Source organism: Nicotiana sylvestris, chromosome 10 (genome assembly GCF_000393655.2).
Source record: "Nicotiana sylvestris chromosome 10, ASM39365v2, whole genome shotgun sequence".
Lineage (NCBI taxonomy): Eukaryota > Viridiplantae > Streptophyta > Magnoliopsida > Solanales > Solanaceae > Nicotiana > Nicotiana sylvestris.
Window position 1 is genome coordinate 68,578,880 of NC_091066.1, and position 14,971 is coordinate 68,593,850.

Below are 14,971 nucleotides of genomic sequence, written 5' to 3' on the forward strand. Positions count from 1 at the left end.
ACTTTTTATAGTGAATCTTGCATTCCTTCATTAAATATTTTTTTTATCATCGTGGCTCAAGTGGTGTTATTTGATAGGACCAAACCTGTTGTTGTATGTGAAAGTAGAAAAAACAAAAGAAAGAAAAATCAAAAAGAGATGAAAATATGATGTAAGCGCTTACATCGACATTCTTGTGATGTAAGCGTTTACCTCAGCATTCTTATGATGTAAGCGCTTACATCGACATTCTTATTATGTAAGCGCTTACCTCGGCAGGGCATTCAAATGCTTATAAATAGGGGTCTACATTTTCATTTGTAGATCATCCCAAAACTTCTTCTTTCTCTCTTCAATTAATAAAGAGCTATTCTTTGTGTGGCCGTGGAGTAAGCAAAAATTGCCGAACCACGTAACTCTTGTCTTGTCTTGTCTTGTGCAATTTATTGTTTCTCTCCTAAATATTCTTTTCCTTCTATTATCTTGACACGCTTCCTCAACATTATTGACGTAAAAAAAATTATTCAAGAAACATCAAACGGACTTCACGAACATGTATTGTGCACCTCTTGGGCCTTCTAGCTCTATGAGTTGCATATAGATTGACATATTCATGAGGCTGCAAGGCAGTTCTTCTTGGTGAATCAGTGCTTGCGATTTTAGAAAGTCTAATGACAACTTAAATTTCATCATCTCGGCTATTACTGAATATGAGGTGGGCTTCATATTAGGCTGGTCCTTCTTTCTTATGCTACTTATATTATTTTTATTTTTAAATAGTAGAGGTAGTAGACTTGATTTCTCTCAAGAACTATTTGCATGCACGATGCTGTGAATCTGTCAGTTTAAGAAAACTAGTAAGCTAAATAAAGAGGTACTTATCTGATTGCATGAGAAGCTTAATTGCTTCACTTTTAATTAGATTGACTTGTGCTTATTATCTATTCTTTGATTACAGTGCTTTCACGTGCCAACTAGTATATACCTTGCCTTGCTTCACTTTTAAGAAACAAATTAGCACAAGGTGAACGGAAGAAGTTACCAGAGAAGACTAAATACATACACAACCTCCTAAATTTGTCCGATTTTTTTATTTAGGCACTTGAACTCGAGCTTCTACCTATTGAACACCTAAACTCTTCTAAAAGTGTGTCAATTATACACATTTTATTCAGACAACCAAAATATAAATGTGTGCATTTCACACGCAACCGACACGGCAAAAAGAACCAATGGTAACACATGGATTCATCTCTCTATCCCTCCATATTTGCTTCCAATTTCTTTGTAACTTTTCCTTAAAGTTCTATAACTTGCAAATAATGAAATTCAGTCCTCCATTGTGGTTCTATTCCTTCATATACGAGCTTGTTTGGATGGTTGTTACCTTTTGTATTGTATTGTATTGTTACTTTAAATATAATATTTGTTTTGATTGTTAATTACTCAAATTTTATTGTATTATATTGTTAAATTCGTCGTTACGTAATCACGAAAAGTGCCACTTTATGGAACGACCGATTTGGTGAGATCGCGTTATTCCCTTCTTTTTTCTCTCATCTTTGCCCTTCCATATTATTAAATAATTTAATTTTATCCTTTACCCTACTTTTTTATACAATAATTCTATTTCGTGCCTTAATTACTTTTTCTTTATAATATTGCAAGTTTATTATTCATAGTATTGGAGCATGACATTATGAAACGATGAAAAATAATACAATTTGTCTGAACATTGTATACATCAAAATAATACAGTACAATACTATATGATGCATTATGAAACAATACATAACAGCCATTCAAACAAGCTTTATCTTTTGCCCCTGACGTGTGATTTTCCCTTCTTACCCTCCCCTTCTTTCTATGAGCATATGACCTTTTTATTGTGATTTTAGGGTATCTCGATTTTGTGTTGAATTGTGAAGCTTAAGTTTTTATTTTTTTATTTTTTTAATATTAAAACTTCAATGACCTTTCTCTTAATATTTGGTTAATGAAAATTCTTATCTTATCTCCCGATAGACAGGAGAAAAGGTGTTAGCTTTCGAACTTCATCTATTTTAGTGTTTGACTGAATTGGAGCCATTAGTTGATTGATTTTAGACACTAAGGGGTCGTTTGGTAGGGTGTATAACAATAATGATGAATAGAGTGTATTAATAATACAGAGATTAATAATGCATGTGTTAGTAATGCCACTAAAAGTCGCCACAAAAAACCTAATTTCTTGTAGTGACTGTTTGGTATGGTGTATTTAAAACTAAAATACATTGCATAGTTTTTTTAAAAATTAGTTGTTTACAAAAATTTCCTCTATATTCTTTAGCTTAAAGGGACTTTTAAGGATAATTTTATCTCTAATCATGCTAATGCATGCATTAATAGACTCGATATTACTAATAACATAGTTTTCTATGCATTAGCCATATATAGGATAATATCAAATAGGATGTGTAACTAATACATGTATTAGTTATACATAGGTTGAAAAAGTATACTAAACAAGGTATTGCTAATACACAAAGCTAATGCATGCATTATTTTCTCTAAGTCCCTCTACCAAACGACCTCTAAGTATAGAATTTTGCTGGGTTTTGTTTTCATCTTTGTTAGGTATTTGTCATGATTTTCTTATCATATTTGGTTTTCCTATCTTTTGAAAGAAAGAACAACATATTTACCATAATTGAGTTTTTCTTTTCTTAGAAGGAAATTATAAATATCCCATATTTGGTTAATCTTTTTTCTTGTAGGAAAAGCTTTGGACTTCTATAAATTGAGAATCATTCCTTCTCATTTAGCAGCATCCACAATTAGAAATATAGAGTTTGGGAGTCTTATTTAGGGGGAGAATTTTGGGACAAGTATCAGCTTGCTACTTGTGTTTGCCTATTCATGAGGCTGTTCTTTCGATATTTTATACTCTCTTTTATATAGTGGATTGCTCATCTTCGCTTGCGGACATAGGTCAACTGACCGAACCATGTTAAATGTTTGTGTCTCTTTTGACATATTTCTTTTTTGTTGTTTGATTTATCGTCGCTAAAGATTTATTTTACTAGCTTTCGCATGACACCTGATTATTTCGATCCTAAACAAAATAAATTTCCCTAAGATTTTTTTCAGAGTGTTCTTGGTGGGTGGAGTTTTGGTGGGAAAGTAAGAATTCGGTTTTTTGAAAACTTCCAACGAGTTGATCCGCCTTCAAGCAAAAACTGAGAAAAAACAAACAAAGAAAAAAAATGGAAAAAGAGAATGAGAGAGAAAAAAGGGAAGAAGAATTAACCATTTTTGAGATACTCCACTCGAGAGTGCAAACTACGCATTTGCCATATCAGCAAAATGTGTTTAATTGACACATTTTTGAAGGAATTTAGGTGTTTAATAAGTACAAACTCGAATTTAAGTGTCTAAACGAAAAAGTGGGATAATTTTAGGAAGTTGTTTATGTATTTGGCCTACTGGAGAATGGAAACATGAAACATAAGGAGTGAAAATATGCCTACAACTTCGACATCAGTTCAACTATATGACGAGGAAGTAAAAGTAATACCTAGGAGTGGCAAACGGGCGGGTCGGGTCGGATATGGTTCGGGTTGAAAATGTGTAATGAAAAGATGGATCAATTATCCGATCCGACCCATATTTTAATACGGATAAAAAACGGGTTAACCGGCGGATAATATGGGTTACCCATATTATCCAAGACTTCTTGTATATGATCACTTTTGGGAGAATTCTTAGTCTCTCTAACTTGAGGAACCCCCAATTTGAGGCTTTACAAATGTAAAAATTAGATCCATTGGTTATCCATGGTTACTCAATGGTAATCCATTTTCTAAATGGATAATATGGTTCTTATCCATATATGACCTGTTTTTATAAAGTTCATTATCCAACCCATTTCTTAGTGGATAATATGGGTGGTTAACTATTTTTTTTGAACCATTTTGCTACCCCTAGTAATACCCAAAGCTCCTGTTTAAACTGTTGCCTAAATAAAAACGCAAAAAGAAAAAAAATCATAGCTAAATAAAGCCAAGGGTATAATTATAAACAAATATTTTATTTTAATTTATGTAATGTATATTAATTTCTAATATCATAAACCAGATATTCAAAGAAATAATTCATGCATAACTAATACCTACATAACTAATTATTACATAATTAATCCCTACATTATTAATAGCCGTATAACTCCAACCAACAATGATCCTAAGTGTTAATATATCATTACACTCGATTCTGTACTTAATGTGCAGATTATTGTAGCAAGCAAATGCTTTATTCCTAAATTTGGATTCAGATTCAAGTGCCACTTTTACATGGACGAATCACATCTTAGAATTAACATGGGAAAAGACAAAAAAGTAAGGAAGAAGATCACGTAAGAATATTGATTCTTGACATGACTGGAGATCTGGATGTCGTCATCATCAAATATTCGACACTTGGTTTTCTGCTTAATTACCTCTCAATCTTGGAGTTTTTAACCACTTGTACAAGTTCTTGGCATAAAGAGTAACTACAGAAAGTAAAGTTGACTAGCTTCTGAATTCTGCAGAAAAACTCGAACTATACTCATGAGATAAAGTAATAGAGTCAATTTGGCACTAGAGTGGCCTTATTTAGGGTACTGATATATGTAAAGAATTTTTTTCAAGAAAAGTTCCCGTGAAGGCTGAAGCAAAAAGAATATAGTATACCTTCAACATAAAGTAAAGAAAGCAAAAAGTGCCTTGTTTGCACACTCAATGAGATTCAGGTCTCTCATCTCCCTTGTCTCTCTTTGCCTCTCTCTCTCTCTCTCTCTCTGTTTCTTCCTCTTGTTCTCTTTAATTTCCACCATTTACCATACTTTAACAGAAAGCCATCTTAGCTCCCCCTTTGTTAGTTCTTCCCTCTTTTAGAGTTGGATATCAAAAAATCTCCTCTCGTTCCTAGGATTATAACACGCATAATTATTTATATAGCCCATGCATGCATAAAAGAAAAGCATCGTTCTAGTGTTTCGACTCTGTTTCTCGGCAGTAGAATGCAAATTCACAAATTTCTACAATTGAGGTTGGTCCATAGGGTTGTGCTGTTGATTTTTCTATGCTTGTTGGTCGTCTCTACAGAAAATAATGACTCATTGCTCGTTGACATGTACAAGACGACATCATTTGAGGAACAGCGACAGCAAAAATGGAAGCTGATGAGGCAATCTCTTGAGGTGTACTTTGCAACCAAAAGAAGAGTTCCCAATGCAGCTGACCCTCTTCATAATCGTTGAAAATCTCTCAGTTTTAATACTGTTTTTTTTTTACTATTCAATGTTCATAGTCACCATATAAATATTTACCAAATTAGTCAATTATTGGATTTCCAGCTACTTTTTCTTTTGCCTTCTTCTGGTCTTTTAATATCGTAAAGTGTAACTCTTAAATAAAGCATGAATCAGATATGGAAAGATCCGCACATGCCACATATCTTATTCTGTAAAACCCAGAAGGTTATACGTAAAAAATGACTGATATTAGCATCCTGCCTTGAATATTTAGGGAGAAGATTTTTCAAAAGAAGAATTAACCTAAATAGCCGTGCATCGATACGGTAAAAAAAGATAGCTGGTGGATATATAATACTATAAATATAATCGCTTTATGATATGCATATAACTTTGTACAAACATTGTATAATTTATGTAATATATCAACTAGAATAAGTAAATAGTGATTTCGGCCGCCTGCTTGAAGAAAAGTCATATATTTGTTGACCGGATACGTTATAGGTAGTAGTGGAAAATGGGCGGGTTAGATCGAATTTGGGCGGGTTAAAAACGGGTTGGATAAAAATGGGTTGGATTGAAATATGCCCATATTAATACGGGTAAAATACGGGTTGGGTAAAATATGGGTTGGGTAAAAATGGACACGATCCATTTTGTGTTGCGCAGCAGATCAATCATCATCATTGATTTATATTTTTAACAGAAAGTCAGTAGCTCGCACATTTATTTATAACTCGCATGCGTTGCCTCACTAAACAAATCTGAGTCTCATTTTCTTTTTGATCCAATATGTAACATTACACATTTCTAATTTTAAATGTATGATACAAAAATTTAACATGCCCCACATTTTTTTTGTCTTTCTTCGAACTTTATCATACCCTTAATCTGGAAAACAAGAAATAGATTGCCATTACAAAGTGAAAAATAATGCAAAATCACTTCAAACATTACAGTGAATGAAGTGGTTTTAGATTAAATAAAGTACTGCCACAAAAAGCCAACCTAACTACTCTAGTAACTAAACATGGCCTTACAAAGTTGGAGATCGCAGGCAATAACCAACATTGGAAATTCTCTTGATCGTCGAACTAACTATAACTATTTTTACACAACTACCTATCAACGCGAACCAAGTTATCAAGATATGGCTGAAGGTCTACCACAATTTCATCTTCATCGGTGTATGATTCATTACAATCTTACAAAACAAACAAGAAAAGGTAAAATTAATTTATTGGAACACTATTACAAAAGAACAAAACAAAACAGTAATATAAATATAATGATTTACCTTCTTGTTCGCAAAGCCAATCTCTAATACACAACTTTGCCTCCACATTTGCAGATAAAATAGAGCTTTAAAACTTTCTAATAATACGACCTCCAATGCTAAAGATAGACTCTGAGGCAACAGTGGTAATAGGTATGCTCAAGACATCTTGTGCCATCAATGAGAGTTCTGGAAACCTTAGTCTATGACTCGTAGGTGTGTTTGCAATAGGCATGTGAAGATCTGTTTTGGTGGACAGCAGACCACCGGAGTTTGCTATGACATATGTTTTATTATGCGGCGTCTTCCTGAGATTCCTTGAAAGGCGAAGTAAGGCTAAGAAACTGATGTTAGTGCAGTCACTATCCGCCAGCTAAGGTCCCCTCCGTACGCTAGAGGAGATTGTCAGTGTCGTACTGAAAACCAATGTCAAGAGCAATTAAGAGAACAGAAGTGAGAATTGAGAATGAAAGAAAGCTTGATTGCATTAATGAACAGAAAAGCAACACGGTGTCGAGGGGGAGTGACACCAGTACAGAGAATTGTTTGCTTGCTAGAAAGTTTGATTGTTTGATCCCCCCTAATAGTGCTTTAAAAAATAAACTAAAGTTACAAGACTAGACTTAACTAAGCTAGAGAAACATAATGGAAGTACATAAAATAAAACTACTCTATATTTACAATGAAAAGGACTTAGTTTTCTACAAGGCAGAAACAGGTCCGTTGTCAGCAACATTGTCTTTGGCATCACGGTCTGCGCGTGCGCCTTTGTTGGCATTTGTCTGCGGCGGGGCACTGGCGAGAGATATCGATGGGGCGACAGAGACATATGCACGTTTGTCACTTGGAGCAGCCAAGACCACGGGGTCGTCCGTGGCCTTAGGCGTTGGGAGGCTTGCTAGGACGCCACTGGGTGCGCCCAAAGGGTCATGGGGCATGGCTAAAAAGCCGCCCATGATATTCTCGGTGAGTTCGGGTTGTGACATTCTGTAAGGCACCCGGGCAGGTGGCTTCGCGCCTGGCACCAACTCAATCTCATGGTCCATAGTGCGCCTAGGCGGGAGTCACTTTGGCATGTCTAGTGGCATGACATCTTCAAATTCCAGTAGCAGCTCCTTCACGGGTACAGGAATAGAACCCAAGGAGCGTTCTATATCTTCAATGCAGAGGGTTTCCAGGAATGCGGGTTCATGTCTTTTGACCCCCTTCTTCAACTGCAAGGCCGGGATGTTCTGAGCGACCATCTTCATGGGCATGCACAGGACAATACAGGGCTTGGCCCCATTTGTTCCCATCATCAGTAGCATATCGGCATACGATACAGCCATGGTGTTGGTTTGCCTTAGGAATTCCAACCCAACTATCAACTCGAAGTCATATATGATCACCACGCGTAGGTTGAGTTTTCTTTCGTAAAGGCCAAGCTTCACTGGTACCTCTTTGGCTATTCCGCCCACTGGCTGAGGAGCTGAGTTAATAGCCTTAACACGACCTCTGCCCTTTCCTACAACTAGACCAAGGTGCTCCACCTGAGTCGAGGTTAAGTAGTTGTGGGTAGCACCCGTGTCTATCATCGATCCAATGGGCTTGCCATTTACCTTCATCTCGACGAACATTAAGGTCCTCTCTTGTTTAAGAGGAGTCCCCTCATCCGCCTTGTTTTTCCCTTTCTTAGTGCTTGGACAAGGGTCCTTCTTCTTACAGATACCAGCATTGGTTCCCGCTAAGGCCTCAGAAATAGAGCCAACAATTGCATTGAAGGCACCTACTGGTTCGGTTTGTCTGCGTCGTTTGTGTCATCATCGGTCCCATCATCAACAGCTTGATGGGCATTTAACTAAGCATGTGGACATTCATTATTCCAATGTGGTTCGCCACAATGACGACATCCTGAAGGGGGTTTTCTCCCCCGATCATTATTGTTTGACACAACACTATTGCTGCTTGAGAAGGGAGCCTTAAATTTGGTATTACTCCGATCTCCTCCACTTCTGCTAGGGCCACCATTGCTAGTCTGGCCCCCTTTGTATCCCGATCGGGTAAGCGGATGAGGCATATCCTTCCGAGCTTCCACTTGATAGTCCCCAAGGCATTCCGCTGCCTAGATTGCCTTGGTAGGGTATCTACCCTTTGTCTTTGCAGCTCCATACGGGCATAAGGTTTCGATCCTTCCAGGAAGGTGAAGAGTTTTTCTTTGTCCCCAATATCACATATGTTCAGCATGAGTGCGGAGAATTTCCGCACATAATCCCGCACTGATTTGGTCTGGCGGAGCTCTCGTAGTTTTCTCCTTGCATTGTACTCAACATTTTCGGGGAAGAACTGTAGACGTATTTTCTTTCAGTTCTGCCCATGTCTCGAGAGCATCTTCACCGGCCGTGATGGCTTCGTACTTCACCCACCACCAGAGTTTAGCATTACTTTGAAGATACATGGCAGCAGTTACTACCTTCTTGGCTTCTTCTAGGCCTCCCACGGCATCGAAGTACTGTTCAATGTCGAAGATGAAGTTTTTCACTTATTTGGCATTGTGAGCTCCACTATATGGCTTTGGCTCAGGAATTTTCAGTTTTTGTGCCGCGGGGGCGAGGTTCATAGAACCCCCGATTTGGTTTCTGCCTCCTCGAAGCAGGCCTTGTAAAGCAGTAATGACAACATTGAGATGGCTTGTCAAGTTGTCTATAGTTTGTTACGTGGCAGTCACCCTGTCCACCTCTTGTGCCTTGTAGGCTAAATCCTTGACACACTCCTGTTGGAGGCTCTTAAATTTGCCAAAAATTTTGGCCTCCTCTGTGGCTTCCATTTGTCGGTCTCCTTTGGAGTCGCGAATGATGTTTTCTATGTCAACTTTGGCCTGGAGCATTCTGTGGTCTAGGTCGTCCAACCTTTACACTAGGATGGTTCTTATTTCAGGTACCGTATCCACGATGGGCCATAATACGTCAACCATCTCTTCGAGGGCCGCAATATGGTCCCCATGATTCACAATGGTCAGAAATGATGGTAATGGCAACGTGTTCCCTCGTCTGATATCGAGCCTAGGCTCTGATACCAACTATTACGTAGTGCCTTCCTGATATTCCTTGGAAGGGCGACGTAAGGCTAAGCAATTGATGTTAGTGCAGTCATTATCCGCCAATTGAGGTACTCTCCGTACACTAGACGAGATTGTCAGTGTTGTACGAGTAAACCAACGTCAAAAGCAATTGAGAGAACATAAATGAGAATTAAGAATGATAGAAAGCTTGATTGCATTAAGAAAGCTATTACAGAAGCAACGCGGTGTTGAGGGGGATAGACACCAGTACAGAGAATTTTTTGCTTGCTAGAAAGTTTGATTTCTTGATCCCCCTAATAGTGCTTAAAAAAATAACCAAATTTACAAGACTAGACTTAACTAAGATAGAGAAACATAATGGAAGTACATGAAATAAAACTACTCTATATTTACAATGAAAAGGACTTAGTTTTCTACAAGGCAGAAATAGGTCCGCTGTCAGCAACATTGTCTTTGGCTTCATGGTCTGCGCACGCGGTGCTGTTGGCATCTGCCTGTGGCTGGGCGCTGGCGAGGGATATCGGTGGAGCAGCAGAGGCACATATGCGCTTGTCACTTGGCATAGCCAAGACCACGGGGCCGTCCGTGGAGTTAGGCGTTGGGAGGCTTGCTAGGACGCCACGGGGCGCGCCCAAGGGGTCATGGGGCATGGCTGGAAAGCTACCCATGACAGTTTATGTGATCAATGGTCACAATTGCAGATGAAGGTTAATAATAATTATTTTCTACAAAATAAAGACACACACTAACAAACAATGTCCACCAATACACTTTGGTCCTATTAGAGTCACATTCGCAGACTTGGCAAGCAAGTATTATGACCTCAAGTAAACTTTAAATATTGTATTTGCTAATAATAGTCGTTGGTCAATGTCAAAAGGAGAAGCTATCACTAAAATATTCTGTCACAACCCAAAATTCACTAGTCATGATGACACCTAATTCAACCCGTTAGGTAAGCCAACTAATAACTATCCAATTCCAATAATATTTAATAAGACAATTACATAGAAGAGATTATCCGAACTTATACATTCCCCAAGGACTGATAGTACAAATCATGAGCTTCTAAGAATATAATTTACAAAGTTAGTATGAAGTAAATTACATCTATGTTTGAAAAGTACATAAACAGAGTTTTATAAATCTAAGGCTACCATGGACAAGAGACAGCTACAACAGAGATACAAATAAATCTTCAAATCCAGCTCCCATCGAATACAGCAACAACAACAACCAATATCTGCACGCAAGGTGCATAACTATAGTATGAGTACAACCGACCTTATGTACTCAATAAGTAACAAACTTAACCTTAGGTTGAAAGTAATGACGAGCTTGAACAATGGTCGGGTCCAACACCAATAGCCAACAACATTTTATAACAACGTAAAGCAATTAAATAAAGAAGTAAATCAGAGATAAAATGCTTAGCTTTTTCATAGTTTTCCGAAAATAGTTTCGCTTTTCAAGTATATCAGTGAAAACCTAACTCTTTTACCGAAATCGTCGAAAATGCAAGTAAGTTTGAAAAACTGTGAGTTTTTCCCAAAAATCCTTTCAACAGTAAATATGATGTTACATTTTCTCTCCAGCTAGCAAGTGTAAAATACCTCTTGATGCCCATATGTCAATATATGTGAGAAATCATTAATGACGTGATACCGTACAACATGAGAAAAATACATCTCTATGCCTGTATGTCATATGAATGTCAAATGCAATGCGACTCAGTAATAAAATCATATGCATACTCTCAGTGTATCAATTCACTTAGTCCTCCCAGTCACTCAGTCCTCATAGTCACGCAATCCTCCCAATCACTCGGCACTTGCACTCAGTAGGTACCAGCGCTCACTAGGTTGTGTACAAACTTTGGAGGGGCTCCTTCAGCCCAAGCGCTATAATATGCACGGACAACTCACATGTTGTATGGACAACTCATGTGCTATAGTATCAAATCAGAATACGCACGGACAACTCACGTGCCATAGTATCAATATCAGAATCCGCACGGGCAACTCACGTGTTGCGCGGACAACTCACGTGCTGCACGGACAACTCATGTGCTATAGTATCAATATCTTCACAATTAGGCCCTCAGTCTTCAATCTCTCCAGTCTCTCGGGCTCTCAATATCATGAAATATCAGCCAGAAAATAAAGATATGATGTATCAATAAACCATAACAAAGACTAAGATATGATATGCATATGAATGCGTATGACTGAGTATGTAATGCAATGAAAGCAGATAGCTCAACAGCAGAAATGACCTCACTTGGTCCCAACAGGAAAAACATGTAGCCTAGACACGGATTCTAGCATGGATTACAACTCAGTAGCTCAAGTACGTAGAAATTTTATGGTTACATGTAAGATCAGGTAACTACACAGTACCACAGAGATAACAGAGTCACAATTCATAAGGTGCACACGCCCGTCACCTAGTATGTGCGTCATCTCAACACTAATTACATAACACGTAATTCGAGGTTTCACACTCTCAGCACTAAGTTTAGAAGTGTTACTTACCCCGAACAAGCCAATTCCAATACCAAGCAAGCCAAACAATGCTCCAAAAATGCCATCACGTGCTTAGCAACCTCTGAAAGGTTCAAAACTAGCCAAAGCAACTCAAATACATCAAATAAAGCCCAAGGAAACAATTCCGAATGATAAAGACCGAATCCTTAATCAAAACCCAAAATCGGCCAAAATTCACTCCCGGGCCCGCACCTCCAAACCTGACAAAACTCATAAAATCCGACAACCCATTCAATTCCGAGTCCAACCATACTAGTTTTACTCAATTCCGACTCCAAATCAATGTTCAAAACTCAAAAATTCATATTATGAAACTTTAGACCAAAACCCTCAATTTTCTCTTTAAAATTCATCAACCAAAAACTAAAATCGAAGATAGATTCATGGAATATGACCAAAACCGAGTAGCGAACACTTAATCCAATTCATATGGTGAAAATTGCTTCAAGAATCACCTCAATCCGAGCTCCATAACTCCCAAAATGTAAAAATGGTTGAAACCCTTGAAATAGAGTACTTTATAATCTGCCAGGCCACTCTTTCGCGAACGCGGGAAATTCATCGCATTCGCGATGAATAAAATTCACGCCGCCACAAAGTCTCTATGCATTCGCAATACACTCCACGCGAACGCGATGACCACTGCTACCAAAGCTTCGCGAACGCGACTTACCTTTCGCGATCACATAGAAGAATGCTCTAACTCCTAGCTACCAACCTCAACACTACGCAAACGCAAAAAAGACTTGCCTAACTCTACGCGAATGCGGGATATACTTTGTGATCGCGAAGAACAATTTGCTGCTGCCATCAGAATACACTACGCGTTCACGATACTTACCACACGAACGCAATGAAGAAACGCGACACCAGATATCAGCAGAACACAACAGTGAAAAATGAAGAAAAATTAGCCCAAAATAAATCCGAAACATGCCCGAGCCCCTCGAGACCACGTCTGAACATCCCAACAAGTACCATAACATAATACAGACCTACTTGAGGCCTCAATACACACATAACAATATCGAAACAACGAATCACACCTTAATTCGAAATGAATGAACTTTGAAACTTCAAACTTCTGCAACTGATGCTGAAACCTATGATTGACCTCAAATTTTGTACACAAGTCACATTTAACATTACGAACCTGTTCCAACTTCCGGAATTGGATTTTAACCCCGATATCAAATGTCACACTCCTAAAACCGATCTGATCGTGATGACACCTATCATGAAACTAGGCCAGCCGACACATTTCCCGAATTAACCATTTCTCAATAAAAGTCATTTTTAAGCCTTTAGTTAATCAAATATCTCATAATGTAAGTCTAAATGAACAATGAGGAATAAATATACAATTCCGACATCGGGGTATCACAAGTCACGAGCATCTACTAAGGTCTGAATACAACATAAGTCTAAGAATGTACTAAGTACAATCTAAGGAAGACAAGAGGGAGTAAAGCAGTGCTGCGAACGTCGGGCAACTACCTTGCTAACTCCAATGACTCTGCCACTGAGCAATCAATACTCGCTACAAGGTTTAGAACTATCTGAATCTGCACACAAGGTGTAGAGAGTAATGTGAGTACGCCAACTTAGTAAGTAATAAAAGTAAATGAAAGTTGAGCAGTAAGAAAACACGTAATCCATGTCATAACACTACAACAAATATAAATCATTTTCAAAGTAGTACAAAAAATCATTTACCTCATAAATCAAGCGCAGTTCCAATAATTTTTTTTTTAAAAAATAACTTTTTATGTTTTCAAACGAGTGATAAAAACAGTGAGTAAAGATGATAGAACATAAACAGCCTCCTGGGCAAAATATGTACCATAAACCGCCCCTCGGGCATAATATTAATAGATCCAACCCCTCGCGTAATCAACCCCTCGGGAATAACATGAATCAAGAACCGCCCCTCGGGCAACATGGATCAAGAACAACCTCCTAGGCTTCAATATGAAACAACAACAGCCCCTCGGGCTACAACACATCACTCACACTGGGTACCCACGCTCACTGGGGGTGTACAGACTCCGGGAGGGGTCCCTTAAGGCCCAAGCGCAATATCAAGCCATCTCGTAGCATAATTAATAACCTCTCGGCCTCATATCAAGCCACCTTGTGGCGTACAACTCAGGTTCTCGGCCTTATAATCATGAATCAACTCAATACTATTGCGGCGCGTAGCCCGATCCCATAATAATCCTCACGACACAGGCCCTCGACCCTACTTAGTCAGAAATCTCTAAAAGCCACTCGGGCATAGTAAAATATGATGCTCAGCTTACAAAATCATTTAATATGTCAAAACAATATAAACATGGCTGAGTTATAAAAACAGTATTAATATAGCATGACTAAGTAAAGTATAAAGTCAAAACAGTGAGGAATAGTAGTAAAAATCCCCTAAGGGTCCAAAACAGTTGGCACGAGGCCTAAATATGGCATTCAGCCCAAAATATGATGATAACAAACCGTTTTCAATGAAATACACAGTAAAACAGTCATTCGGGATGGACTAAGTCACAATCCCCAACGGTGCATGACCCCACACTCGTCATCTAGCGTGTGCATCACCTCAACATAGCACAACGATGTGAAATCCAGGGTTTCATACCCTCAGGATAAACATTTACAATCATTACTTACATCAAACCGGTCCAAACTCTAGCCCGCGATGCTTTTGCCTCTCGAATCGGCCTCCAAATGCTCCAAATCTAACCAAAATCAGTATATTTCATCAATATACACTAAAGGAACAAAGCCCATGCGAAAATAATCAAATTAACTCAAGAATCCCGAAACTGCTCAAAACCCGGCCC

General features: G+C 38.3%; 1 long non-coding RNA gene across 1 annotated transcript; it reads left to right on the forward strand.

The window, feature by feature from the left end:
• The first annotated feature begins 255 nt into the window (after positions 1-255).
• LOC104211095 (uncharacterized) lies at positions 256-5,341 on the forward strand. The gene is made up of 2 exons (XR_011403215.1): positions 256-694; positions 938-5,341. It is a non-coding gene; the product is annotated as an uncharacterized lncRNA (long non-coding RNA).
• Positions 5,342-14,971: the final 9,630 nt, after the last annotated feature.